The sequence below is a fragment of the Macrosteles quadrilineatus genome, unplaced genomic scaffold (genome assembly GCF_028750875.1).
Source record: "Macrosteles quadrilineatus isolate MER2022 unplaced genomic scaffold, UCM_ALF_1.0 Scaffold_2__2_contigs__length_208266976, whole genome shotgun sequence".
Lineage (NCBI taxonomy): Eukaryota > Metazoa > Arthropoda > Insecta > Hemiptera > Cicadellidae > Macrosteles > Macrosteles quadrilineatus.
Window position 1 is genome coordinate 72,419,661 of NW_026542595.1, and position 15,229 is coordinate 72,434,889.

The following is a 15,229-nucleotide window of genomic DNA, read 5'->3' on the forward strand; positions in this document are numbered from 1 at the left end:
TCATGTGCTTTCTTTCTATCTTTTTAAGATAATCCAGAAAAATAAACCCGGTGAGGATGGTGAAATAGTAAAAAATGTACTGTTTGTACAAAACCATTTGTAATGACCAAACAAACATCCACACATTTGGGTGTGCATATCTCTTTTGTTTCTTCAAAACCATGTTGAATGTTTATGAATCATTGTTGGTTCTTCTCGGTGCGTCATAAACGCCCAAATGGGTTGCACCAACTTGTATAAAAAATTGGCAAAATAAAAACATTGTGTTTATCCTATAGTTACTCCTTGTAACACTTTAATTATGTTACCTGTTGAATATGGTTGAAGTCAGCTTTCACCATTATTAGCCTGCTTAATACATTAATATTGCCCCATCTGTACTTTATCATTAGACATCTGTATGATTATAAAGCCTGTGGTATATTGGCTCTAATCATGGAAAAACTCTGTTCAATTGGTTAAGTAGTTTTCACGTTATTATTTGGAAAAAATAAAGTCAACTTGTTAAAGAAATGTCCACTTTAATAAAACACCCTATTTGCTAGATATCACAAGTTATTTATTAAATTAAAAACATAAACATACCTGTAAACAATCCTACTTCTGTTTTTTAACCGACTTCCCCACTACCAACAAAAGGAGGAGGTTCTCAATTTGTTTGTGGCGATGTTTTTTTTTTCTATGTATGTTCACCAATTTCTCTGTGATTCTTTTACCGATCAGTGTGGTTCCACCACCAAAATAGCCAGGAGAGTTTCTATTTGGTACCTTATATATTATGTTTAAGTATAATATTTGTTTCGGTGAAAATTTCTGAAAACCTTAAATATTCAACATTTATTTTGTTTACATTTGTGCAGATTGTTTACATTTTTGCAGAGGCAAATAAATGAATAATAAAAAGGCAATAAATAATAATAAAATTCCTACAGCTGTTAGTTGAAACCATTTAAATGAAGCTACAGACAATTCTTCATGAAACAGTTGCTTCATATTGATCAATAAACTATTTCTTGCCATGGAGCCTAAATGAATTACATTGAGAAAAATGCATTTTGTTTAGGCTACTATAAAAAATGTATTTCAACGTTTGACCTGATTTGTGTATACAGTAATTCTGTTTTTAGTATTGAATATTCTGACTTACAAAAACATATATGTTTCAGTGAATAGCTGTATAATATTGACAAATAAAGGTGTATTGTGAAAACCAAAGCATTTGTAAAACAGGTCGAAATATAAATCAAATACAATTATTCCTTACACGACCTAAGAAGTGTGACAGTGCATAATCGTCAATTGTTTTAAAAGTGTTAAATATTTTAATTACTAAACATGCATTTGCAGATGTGGAATGTTAATTGATATTCTCTACCCAGTTACTATATCATATCAAAACTATTATGCCTGCTTCGGAAAGTCCTAGAGGAAGATGATTTGCAATTTCGACTAGGCTATATCTTGATAAAACAAAACCCCCTACATGGCTTGCACCACTTTTAGCTGAACCAATCGTTCATATACACATTTCATTTGCAGATGTGGAATGTTTATTGATATTCTCTACCCAGTTACTATAACAGTATGTTTTATCTATGCTATAACATATCAATACCATTATGCCTGCTTCGGAAAGTCCTAGAGGAAGATGATTTGCAATTTCGACTAGGCTATATCTTGAGCAAACAAAACCCCCTACACCACTTTTAGCTGAACCAATCTTTCATATAATATTTTCCAAAGGTACTATACGAAAGGTATTATGGTGTTAACGACCAATTTTCCACTTTTGAGAGTTTTTTTATTCGCTGGTAGCTGAGGAATAACTTTCATATTGTTCCAAAAGGCTTGAGACGTTACTGTATTTCTTTTTATAATGTGTAGAAGTACACCGATTGCAGGAAACGATGATGTCTGACATTTCAATGTATCTAGAAAAGACAATTAGTTTTTCATTAGGCCTAATGTAATGGACAACTCTTTCTTTCTTAAGGAATATCTAAAGATGTTTATTTTCATTCCCATTGATTATGTAACCTCAACAGGTGACTCAAGCAGTTTTAAAATAATGATTGTTCTGTGGAATCCTCAAGTAATTAATATATAAAAAATTATACAGTCACTAAAAATCATGAAATAATTTATTTTTGTAAAAAAATACAACCGACTTCAAACGCTCTAAAAAGAATGAAATAATTTCATTAAAGTAAACTTTTGTATTAGGCAAGCTCACGTATTTCAAGTCGGCGCGGCTCAAACTGCAAATATGATTGAAATAAAATATTGTGTGTGTATTTTGAAAATCAATAAATTGTAGCTGGATAACATAAATATATAAAAAACATACTGAACTGTTTTGTTTATATATTAAAGGAAATATTTTCTTGTATTTCATGTTTATTTCAGAATAAATGCATTATGAAAATAACACACACAAATGTTCTATATGAATAGGAAAATAATTTAGTTTGATATTATGACAGGGAAAAGAAGCTAGTTTTAGTATTAAAACGTTACTTTTCCAAGTTAGAAACATTTAAATGCGTTATAATATTTTTAAATATACTCGTTAATACCACTATAATGCCGATCTCTGATTACGGTAATAAAATAACACTTAACGCCTAACTATGAAAAAGACATGCAGATTAACACCTTTAGTTATAGATAGTCACCTGCAATATGGACACCCTCATTCAATTTTGTATCAAAAATCATCATAGAGCCGCGCCGACTTAAAATACGTGAGCTTGCCTAATACAAAAATTTACTTTATTGAAATTATTTCATTCTTTTTAGAGCGTTTGAAGTCGGTTGTATTTTTTTACAAAAATAAATTATAAATTACAGTAATTTACATATCATGACCATATGATGGATGTATTCATCATGCTCATAAATAATTTTTGCATATCAGCTTTTAACTTACTTTCCAGCCGTTGACGGTTGATATAGTCCAACAATCCCGTGAATTTGTCGATGACATTTTCGTTTGCCTGAATGCTTGCTACATGCTTGCGCAACTCCTGTAGTCCTGATCCAATTTCATTCGTCAGCAGCAGTGGCAAAGCCATGCACATGTGCATTACCTTGCGCAATAACCTCGTCAAGGCAAACTTGTCGGAAAATCCCAAGCTTGTTTAGCCTTTTGACAATGCAGCATCAGCAGTGGTAAATGCATGCAATTGTGCATTACCTTGCGCTATACCTCGTCAAAGCGAACTTGTTGAAAAATCCCAAGCTTGTTTAGCCTTTTGACAATACAGCAGCAGCAGTGGTAAATGCATGCAATTGTGCATTACCTTGCGCTATACCTCGTCAAGGCGAACTTGTTGGAAAATCCCAAACTTGTTTAGCCTTTTGACAATGCAGCAGCAGCAGTGGTAAATGCATGCAATTATGCATTACCTTGCGCTATACCTCGTCAAGGCGAACTTGTTGGAAAATCCCAAGCTTGTTTAGTCTTTTGACAATGCAGCAGCAGCAGAGGTAAATGCATGCAGTTGTGCATTACCTTAAGCTATACCTCGTCAAGGCGATATTGTTGGAAAATCCCAAGCTTGTTTAGCCTTTTCACAATGCAGCAGCAGCAGTGGTAAATGCATGCAATTGTGCATTACCTTGCGCAATAACCTCATCAAGGCAAACTTGTTGAAAAATCCCAAGCTTGTTTAGCCTTTTGACAATGCAGCAGCAGCAGTGGTAAATGCATGCAATTGTGCATTACCTTAAGCTATACCTCGTCAAGGCGAACTTGTTGGAAAATCCCAAGCTTGTTTAGCCTTTTGACAATGCACTGAAAAAATTGGGACACAATAAAAATCATGGTCATGAAATGCAATATCAAATTATCTAAAAATCGAAAGAAATCCAAAGTGTGCAGTGTGGGTTACACCAGTATTGGACATATTCTACATGACCAGCTTATATATTGCAGCGTGTTGACAATGTTGGATCGATGTTGATAAATACAAGTAGCTTTTTGAAGGTTCAAAATTTTACGCTGCTTTTTAAAATACACTGATCATCACAATCCATTCTACTCAACATTATCTCATATTTCTGTAAAAATAAGCACTTAAGTTAGATGATGATCATATTTCAATTGACGTAAACATCCAAGGGTTCCAAAGTTAGTCTTATCATTTATATCACAATGAGATTTTTGATTTATTTTCCATAAGTTCGCATATTGCTACCAGCATCCAACCACAGCAGCATTGACGAATTCCATTTTCACTGCCGTCATAATTCCTCTTTCATAGTCTGACATTACAGTCCTTGGTTTAGTAGAAGGGGCCACTGATTTTATGTATCCTTGCTCGGTAGGCCTCTTGTGCTCTTGTCTCCATCAGAGCAAAACACACTGGAAATGCCTGCAATCACTTATTAATTTAGGTTTACGATGAGGTTCATGGTAAAGCTGGTACAGAGTATTATACCAGCAATGTTATAAATTTAAATTAAATTTAAATCATACGTAGTACAACAGCAGAATATTATTTCATAACGTTATAATTTTCTTAAATCACTGTTGTTCTGCATAATGAATATAATGAGCTTCTGTTGGCTTATTTAAGCATTTAAATACAAAAACACATATTTTCTCATCCATAAACATAATCTGAAATAATACAGATTTAAACTAATTTCCCTATAGGGAAGTAGCTATTTTTTTCATATTTTATCCAAGCAAATGGCATTTTTATAGTACTAAGAAAGCATACAGGGTGTCCGGTCATAAGTGTTAAATAAAATTTTGCATTAAACTACATGGTAATGGTGACAGAATGTCGCAAATTTGAGGTTCCCAACTTCAACAGTTAGAGAATAACAAATAAATTAAGATTTTTCAAAAATTATTGTAGTTGTTATGAAAAAGGTTATTTTACTCTGTTTAAAATGCACTTACCGTCAATTTCAATGACATTTTCAGAATCCTCACAAAATTTTAAATAAATATAACACATAATCGTTGGGGTACGTAAAAATATTCTATTTAAAATTCTTCGTTAAACAAATTATTTTTATATCGACGAAAATGTAAATAACATTCAGCAATTTATTTCTCGATTGTTGAGTTCCGGCGAGGTTATCAAATATGACTAAAAACTTCCTTATTTAAAGGGCTTTACAATGGTGTATACTAGTTTTTACCGTATTTCAAATTTCCTAATGTAATTCGATCATTATTGTGAAAAAAACATGGTAGGGCAAAGAAAATCTATTGTGAAGAATAATACATTAAAGTGCAGGCAACAAATAATTTGTATTTTTTTCTCGCATGCAACGCTTTGTTTATAACTACCCAGCTAAGAAAAGAAACATAGGAGTAAAATGTGTTTGTGATAAAGTTACGGTTATCGTATAATTTTCATATAAGATTTAAATTATCTCCCGGAATTTCTATTTTGTTGAATGGATTTAGTCAATAGATTCAGGTATTTTACTGATAACAACACTTTATCCAAGCGATGAGAAAACAAAGCGAACCAGTAGTCATATTTTAAAACGATCTATCAATCACATGTGGACAGTAATCGGTCAACTATGTCTTTTTCGATTCGGGAGTATGTTGAAATGCATTTTATTTATGGTTTGTGTAACGGTAATGCGTCGGCTGCTCAGAGAGAGTACCAGGATCAGTATCCTGATCGCACCACCCCCAGTACGTTTACTAGAGTGCATCAACGTTTGCTGGAACAGGATCGGTTGAGAAGAAGAAGAAAGAAGTAGGACCTGTGCATGATGTTGCAGCTGAAGGGGGTGTAATTCAGAGAGTTATGGATAATCCTACTACTAGTGTTAGGCAGCTTGCCCTTGAAACTAGTATGTCCCGGTGGAAAGTACATAAAGTGTTAAAGGACAATAACTTCCATCCGTATCATTTTACAAAGGTCCAAGGATTGGAGCCTCGTGACTTCGAATCCAGAAAGGAGTTCTGCCGCTGGCTTCTTCAACGTGATATTGTTGAATATCACTTCCTCAAAAAAATACTATGGACTGACGAATCCCGTTTTACCAGAGAAGGTGTGATAAATATTCACAATATGCATCTTTGGAATAATGAAAATCCAAAAGCCTCCAGAGAAGCTTCTTTTCAAAAAAGGTTTGGGATCAACGTGTGGGCAGGTGTGATTGGAGATCGGTTAATTGGTCCTCATATCTTCGAAGGAAATCTGAACGGTGATTTATATCTAGATTTTCTTCAGCACTCTCTACTGGATGAAATTGATCCTCAACAAAGAGCTGAAATCATATTTCAGCAGGATGGTGCTCCACCACATTTTACTGAAAGCGTTCGGTTGTGGCTATCCCAAAACTACCCGACATGGATTGGACGTGGAGGAAGTGTGACATGGCCTCCTCGATCTCCAGACTTGAGCCCGTTAGATTTTTTTGTTTGGGGTTACATGAAAAGTCTAGTTTACTCAACTGTTGTAAACTCTGAAGTTGAGTTACGGGAGAGAATCTTTGAGGCTGCTGGGAAAGTAAGGGAAAAATTGACGTATGAGGTCACAGTTGGCGCAATTCGCAAAAGAGCTAGGGCCTGCTTGCGGGAAAACGGTGGGCACTTTACACCCAAACTGTGATTTGTGCTTCGGACAAAGTGTCATTGATTTGTTTAATGGGTTAACTATCATTTCATATTTAAATTGTAGTGTGTATTATGTTTTTTACTAATGTGTTGTGTTTTTTTAATTGCAAATTTTCCAAAGTCTTAAAAAAAACTCTTTGGTTTGATGGAAGTGTAGTCTGGTCAATCATAAATTATACATACCCTCATCATCAGTGGTCAGCTCATAAAATAGTAAGTAAAATTTTATTATTTTTTACAATATCTGTTTTGGCTTGACCGTGATTTTTCACAATAGTGGGTAAAATTCACCATGGATTTGACAGTAGGTAAATGTTGTTATACATCATTGTAAAGCCCTTTAAATAAGGAAGTTTTTAGTCATATTTGATAACCTCGCCGGAACTCAACAACCGAGAAATAAATTGCTGAATGTTATTTACATTTTCGTCGATATAAAAATCATTTGTTTAACGAAGAATTTTAAATAGAATATTTTTACGTACCCCAACGATTATGTGTTATATTTATTTAAAATTTTTTGAGGATTCTGAAAATGACATTGAAACTGACAGTAAGCGCATTTTTAACAGAGTAAAATAACCTTTTTCATAACAACTACAATAATTTTTGAAAAATCTTAATTTATTTGTTATTCTCTAACTGTTGAAGTTGGGAACCTCAAATTTGCGACATTCTGTCACCATTACCATGTAGTTTAATGCAAAATTTTATTTAACACTTATGACCGGACACCCTGTATAGGGGATAGACAATGACATCTTTGGGTGTTTTTTCAGAAGAGGGCCTAACTATCTAAAGTTTGCCTAGTGTATTTTATGAATATCTGGGAACTTACATGGTCATAAGCGATGGTCATAACAACAAACAGTTGATGTAGGCCACCAACACTCGGGACGGTTTTGAATGTTCCGTCAACGTGCAATTCTGCAGATTTGTTCTGTTCTTGAACCATGTTTTGTGACAGGAAGATAAGGTTGCTCTTGCCACCTACAACCAAGTTTGTACGGTAGATGGCAGCCCCCACGATTGTCTTCCCATACCGTTGGATCCAATCATCTGGTCGAACTTCATTGCAGAAGACGGGAGTTTTGGAATACATGTTGTCCTCACTTGATGGAAACTTGATTCGAGTTCTAGTCTGAATTGCAACTTCAATCGGCACTCTAAAAGCAGTATTCAATTTGTTTTTTTTTTATTCTGAGAAATAGTTTTGAATGATAGTAAACAAATATGTTTTTCCTACAGTCAACCGACAAAGTGGCATCCTTGCACTGATTATAGTACAGCTAGTTGCCAATTGCCGTATTTACTTACTTTTTCCGCTCTTTTTACTTACTTTTATCATCAAACCAGATATCTAACCAAACAACACAAACAGCGTGCCTCTTTTAGGCACGTACTACGTTTATGCTTGTTGCCAACCACAATTGTTGCCAACACCAAAAGACGACTACGATGAGCTGTTGCCAGAGGCGGCCCTACATAAAGGCAAAGAAGGTGGTGCCTGGGGCCCAGTGCTTTTCGTGGCCCCCACATAGCCGTAATTGTAGCCGCAATCTTCTGTGCCGCCAATGACTGTTCCAGTATTTCCCATTTCGTCCAACGATTCGAAATAACCTGACCTAAAAACGTGTTGTATGGTATTGTAAAGACTAATTATTTATATGCTTATTAGGAACTGTAGGAAAAATATAATGCATAACGCGAGTGCAAACTGCATTTGCTGCACTCGAGGAATGCCTCTAAAAAGCCTGTAAACATTTCTCTTGTGTGCAGAAAATTGCCACTTCACGCACTAGTAATATAGCTAACTAACTGAAATGCAACAATTCTTGGTCAAGTCAATAGACTATTGATTAGGGGGCCATGGTTCCCAGGGACCCTCCATAAAAAAAGAGGACAAAATGACTCACAGGCCCGGGGACCTATCGGTTGGTTTGGTAGGGGGGTGTGGGTTGGCCCCCAGACTTTTCTTCCATTCAGAATTACTTATATGCGTTTTAAGGGATTTGAGAAGTTTTTAGTACAATTTTATAAATTAGAACTTTGTTAAATTTGGTAAAAAGGTTAATTTTTGCTCTCAAAGGCCCATAAACGCATATTTATCTTAGCATTACAAAGCTTTTACTCAACTTTTCATAAATTTAGAAAACTATTTCTGATATGTTTAACGTACCTACTTTTGATTTATGTACACTTTTAACAATGCTATTGAAAAAAAACCTACTAGAAATATATAAGGTTATAGGTCAGTTAAAAATATAAAAACTTTCACACTGCTTAACTTACTTTTCCAAGTATGGAAATGAGTTAGAATATACTACGGAAATTTAATTTTTCATTTTGTTTACATCCTATTGTAAAATTAGACCTTCTTCTCTTATTTTTTTAAAATCTCTTTTACTTTTAGTGGTAGAAACATTTTGTTTTCCTGTACTTCAATGTTCGGTGGTTTTATCACAAATGTACATAACATCAACCAGCGTGTTTTTCTCTTTTTCTATAAATAATTTTTTTTTATGGAAGACAGACATAAGGGAATGAAAAAACCACAGCCTACACCCCCTAAGCTCGTCTTCAAAAAATCTTTATTTTGACTGTGATTTGCTCTTGTGATACAAAAAAAACTTTTAAGAGCAGGAACCTTGCCAAATCATTGTGACGCAAGGAAATTAGGACAACCATATAGTTTTATAGTGATTGAGCAAAACTCGATACTGACTATCAACAAACCCACAAAAATTCTTTAAGACTCTCTGTTCTTATTGTATATATATAGAAAAGTAGTTAAAGATTTTCATTACAATTGATTTAACATCAAAACTCAGCCCGGAGTCCATTCCATGTTGTACACAATTGTGTAAAACATGAGCAGGGCAATCTACCCCTACTAAGTGTTCTTCATTTAATTTTTTTTTTAAATATATGAACACATTTTTTCCAGAAACTCTACCAATCCCTCCAAAATTTGAATTGGTGTTGTCACCCGAAAATGTTACACATTATCCTTCTATTCCCTCAAACCTCAAACCTATTACCTCAAACTTTACATAAAGAAAACAAAAATCAGCCAACTAATAACAAATTGGCACCGTAAAAAGTGTCAAATCCAAATAACCATTAAGGGTGGCTGAAAATTGACTTGCACCCCCTTAACCCTTTTAACTATTTGAGATATTTGAAATCGGTTTGTGGCAAATTGTTTGGATATGAAGGGCTACAATAATTGAAAATAAGGTTATTCATATCTTACTAAACTATTTAAAAAAAAAAACACATTTTTTTATTCTCCCAGTTGCAGCAAACCTAAGTACTCATTAATCTAATTATATTTAAATAGGGAATAAATGTGACATTTTTAAGGAAACATTTTAGTGTAAGTCCAATCAGGCAAATGGAAATTCGCTTAGTCTGCAGGTTTGCTGAGGCGGGAGTATTTTTACTATGTGAAGTGATTTTTCCACCATGTGGTGGAAAGAATCACAAGACATTGATGTGTGGCCAGGTTCGAAGTACTTGATTTCTTTTGATTCAGCACTTATTTGGTTGCCGTGTATGATAAACACTAGAAAGTTTAAATATGTCCAATTCTTTTTCTGCGCTGAACAGTTATACATCCATAAAGTAACACATTTAACATCTCTGCAATTAATGGTTAAGAATTTGCAAAATGTACTTATAATTTAATCTTTGTTATTCCTCGGGTAGCATCATGCCATAGCCACATAGCCTACACTAGGCCATTATATTATCTTTCCTACAGGGACAAAACTTTCATTGTAAACTGTGAACCTCTTTGTAAAGATAGCATTTTTAAACATTTTACATCTGGGGAGCATGATTACTTTTTCCATGTCAGCAGAGTAAATAATACTCTCATAATTTGAACCTTTGTTGACATCTTTTTGATACTCTCCCTTTGCAGTGTTTACCTTTGTTATATATGTTTCCTTAGCACACAGGTTTCACCGGCATGTCATCTACAGTAGTTGTAAATCATTTTGAGAGTGACCATGTAAATTAAAATACAGGCCTCACACACCTCATGTTCTATTTTCACAAAAGAGATGTTTTGTTTAGCCACTTCACTCCTGTAAAGATCATATGAACAACTCTTATTGGGGCTGTTTTTCTTTTTTTACTCTCATGCATCTTCATAATAGTTAAATCGCTTGGTATATGACAAAATGCATACATTTCCATCATTAATTGTTAGTATACCGTCCATTACAACGATTTCTAAGGTCTCTTTACGATCAAACACATTTTCGGCATGCTATTCCACACAATATTGTTGAACGATTTATTGACGTTCTGCGTCTTTCCATGGAGTCACTTTTTGAGCAACTCTGGACTGGTTAAAGCTGTATGCACAGGTTTTATGGCATGCAGTACTGCTTTAGGTATAGTTTCCTTATGCTTAAAATGTTCTTTCTTGGACTTGGCTAGTTTGTACTTGCACCAAGTGCCAGGTGGATTAGGACACATAGTGTGGCGCGGGCTCTTGTCTGTTAACAGGTAATAATAATACGTTGCCCAAACTGCTTTAGTAATTGCATCTAAGTAATGTGTATTGCGTCTAATGGCGTTGCAATAGAAATCTTATAACTTATCAATAAAATGTTCTGGAAGTCTACCAGCACCTTTCAAAGGCTTACTCTTAGATAATGGTGTGCTGCCAGTATTTTTTTTAATTCCGCAATCTTGTTCGTATACGTTTCAATACACCCTAATTTCTTTATTTCTTTCCCTACATAAGAATTGTTTTCTTTTTCACTCTCAACGCCCTTAGAATCACTGTCTCCTAAAACGTTTCTGTACTGTAATGCCTCGTTTGTTTTGGGGTCGTCCAAACAAGTTCGATAGCTGCAGCTGATTCCATGCTTCCGCTGGACACTTAATGATTTTTAACGCAGCTGGCCTCATGAGCTGTTTTACTATCTAAATCATTAGTATTGATTTTTGTGCACCCACTCTGTCAACACTTCGTAGTCTAAAATTGTTCCCGTGTCGAGATTTGTAACAGTAAAAACCCCCGTTTTTTTGGATTTGTACCCTCGCTTTTAGCAACTACTGTCGTAAGGTCAGTTTCATCCTCATCTTCCTCAATACACTTTTTGTTCTCTTCTATTGTCTGTTTGGTAGCATGCTTCATAGACTGTTCAGAAACAACCTCTAAACTCTTATAAATAACCTTTGTATATGTAGCACGAGCCGTGCTAGGTGGAGGTAGGTTTAGAATCCCACATAACATTTTTCCTGCTTCTAGTCCCTTCCCAATACACCTTAACCCACAAAACATTCTCACATTTACTTCAAATAGGTCGGAACTTGTTTTATTTGTAGGCCCAGAACATTTATCTTAAGTCCAAAAAGAATAACTACAGTTAGAACATAACAAAGTTAGCCTAAGTACTAAACCTCCACGTTCATCGCTGTCCTCGACAAGCGAAAGCTCATTTCCGCAATGTTTGTAGGATTTTTTTTTCAAAAGCAGATTTCAAAATGTCAAAGCCTATAATTAAATTAGCGCAACTTCCCTCACATAATACAACTAATTAAATATTCATTGGCACCTAATTTATTCATAGTAGCACTACCCAGGTAACAAAAAAATCTTGAGAAAGGTTTGTCACAAACTTGTTCTGTCAAACCTTTAAGCTTGCTACAAGTGTATTACGGCAAGCTTGTACACTTGTAGCAAGCTTGTGTCAAACCTCCTAGTTCCCGCCAGACAAGCTTGCCACAAGCCTTATCATTAAACTTGTCACAGGCCTTCTGTACAAGCTTGTCAAAGGACTTCTGCTTAAACTTGCCACAAGCCTTCTGGTTAAACTTGCCACAAGCCTTCTGGTTAAACTTCCCACAAGCCTTCTGTTTAAACTTGTCACAGGCCTTCTCGTTTAACTTGTCACAGACCTTCTGATTAAACTCATCACATACCTTTTATTGGAACTTGTAAAAGGCCTTATGTTTAAACTTCTCACAGGCCTTTAATTAGAACTTAGAAACTGGAATGGATATATTTTGTTCCATAAAACAAATTAATAAATCTTTTAAAAATAGAGATCAGATCAAAATGAAGCAAATTATGTTTATGTTTTATAGTAATCAATCAATCAATCAGACAATGGAAATTTGACTGTTGTATAAGGTTTAAAGGTTAGGTCTCTCTTTCACAATAAAGATTGTGTAGCTTACCGTTATTGGTGTTGTTGTTTAGGTGTGTTACAGTGTTGGTCTTTTCTAACATATTTTAGGGAAATGACAATCAGGCAAATGGAAATTTGCTAGTATATAGGTTTGCTGCAGCAGGGATATTACATTACTGTTTCACGTGCCTAGAAAATGGTTTCATCATATAATATTTCAAGGCAAATTCTCTTCATCGGTGATTATGACTGCCCAAGATGAAAAGTTCAGTGATCCATCTGCTATTTTGTTTTTCAAGGTCGAGCTATTGAAAATGGTGATGTCATTTACTCGACCCTCACTGCTTACATCAATAAAAATGAAAGTGTAATCACTGCCAACAATTGATAGTAGTACAGTACTGAAGAATCATTTATAGTTATAATAATCACTGCCGCTGTATTCAGGTTTCAGCAAGTTTACATGTTTCCGTCTATCGCACCACAACATCCAGGGAAATTCCACGTTTTTTTAATCCACGTGCTTTAACCCATTCCTCTACTACAAGGTAGAGACCTCTATACATGGTACCTAAAAACAAAATTATATTATATAAATATTGGTCAAGTACATATCAAAATTATCATAATAGTATGAGACAAAACCCAAAATCTTGTTCGGTACTCCTATTATTACACAATTTGAATGCAGACCAAGGTAGTAGAGTCCCATGAGGAGAATACATAACCTGGCCTCAATCCAGTAGATGTTAATAATCAAGAGCCACAACTTGCTTTTGATTCAAATACTACTTCTTTCAATGTGAAGAGCCCTCCAACATCCTTCAATGTGAATAGCCCTCTACAACACTCTATATCAAATTTTTGGTTATTTATGTTACCCTAGCTATTTTTTGTAAAGCAATGAGCTATCTTCAGGGAGAGGTTCTTTGTCAGCCGATTTAATGAGTGGTGTTGTTTCTTAACAAAGCTTTTATGATATTGGATTCCCTTTATTTGTATCTAGAGAGATGAGGGCGTATCCCTACAATAATAAGTCAAGAGTTTATGCTGCAACAATTAAATATGTATTCATAAAATTTTTAAACATTTAGATTAATCAGTCTTGAAAAAATATAAACTAATAGGAACAAGAAATCTTATACCTAATATTATATATCAGTCTTTAGGTTTTCTTGAATAGTGGTTGTCCTCTAGAACTCCAGAGTGAAGTCCTCTTCTAACTCCATCTCCAGGACGTCCTCCTCAGGAAGTGCTCCAGGCGGGCTGAAAATGCTGGTCACCGGATCAATTCTTTGTACTGGCTCCTGGACCCTTATTTCATGTAGGATGCGAATCACCTCCCGGTCGCTAAATACTTCGGTTGGAGGTTGAACAGTTAAATCCAACCTCTTGACCATTTTCCCCCGCAGATAAAAATGTTTGAATATGCCATGTAGCCTTTCTAGATGCATGTTAGTATTTAATCCAGTATTTTTGCGGTAGCAATATGCCTAAGACTTGCGATTAGCCATGTAATTATCTTGAGAATACTTTGCAAACTCAGCGGTCTCAATATCAGCACGCAGTTCATTTATAATCACAGGCAAAATAGCTTCAAAGGCTACCTCATCAACTTCGTAGTGCAGGGTAAAAATCTTCTTCGACGTCTCTTTTCTTTTTTTAACATTGCTGCTTGTCCTTCAGTCATGATACCAAGCATGAAATCTTCTGATTTAAGTTCAGGATATTCTGGTGACACTACACCATATGGCTTGTAAACCAATATACAATTATGTTCACTAGAACGAGTTTGGTCTACCCAAGCTTCAATGCTCAAAGCGTCATCTGAATGACGGATACACTCACTGTCAAGGAAGTATTCTTTGGATATATTTCTCAAGTCCTGTTTGGTAAGCAGGTGTTTCCTAACTAGGCCTATTTCCTTATTTACAGTGTCCTGAACATCATCTAAAATTATATCAAATGGAAATTTCTGTGCTATTTTCTGAGCTATTTTCTTTTTGTCATCAGCTGGCAAAGGGATATGGGCCAGGTCTGCACCATGACCAACATGTGTGTCACAAAAACTGACACTTACTTTACCACTGCCCTGAATCTGAATGGTAGCTTTCATTCTTGCAGGGCAGAAGGCATTGATCTTTGATGATCCTTGGACCTTAATGTGCCTTTTTCTCTCCGATGGCGAAGTGTTACCTTTAAAACTGTCTGATCTATTGCACACATAATAACTTATTATGGTTTGCCCGTCTAATGATTTTCTATTTCCGGTATTTTTCACAAAATAAGAGCTTTGTTTTACTTCAATAGCTTTCTTCCAGCTTTCAAATTCAATCAAGTTTTTGAATTCCAACAGTTCATTGTTTATATCATGATCACTGTTTAGGTGGTGATTTAACTCAACATACGAAGGTAAAACTGATCTACATACCCCGCATTTAAGGGAAGAAGTTGATGTAGGCCTACTTGTGATACC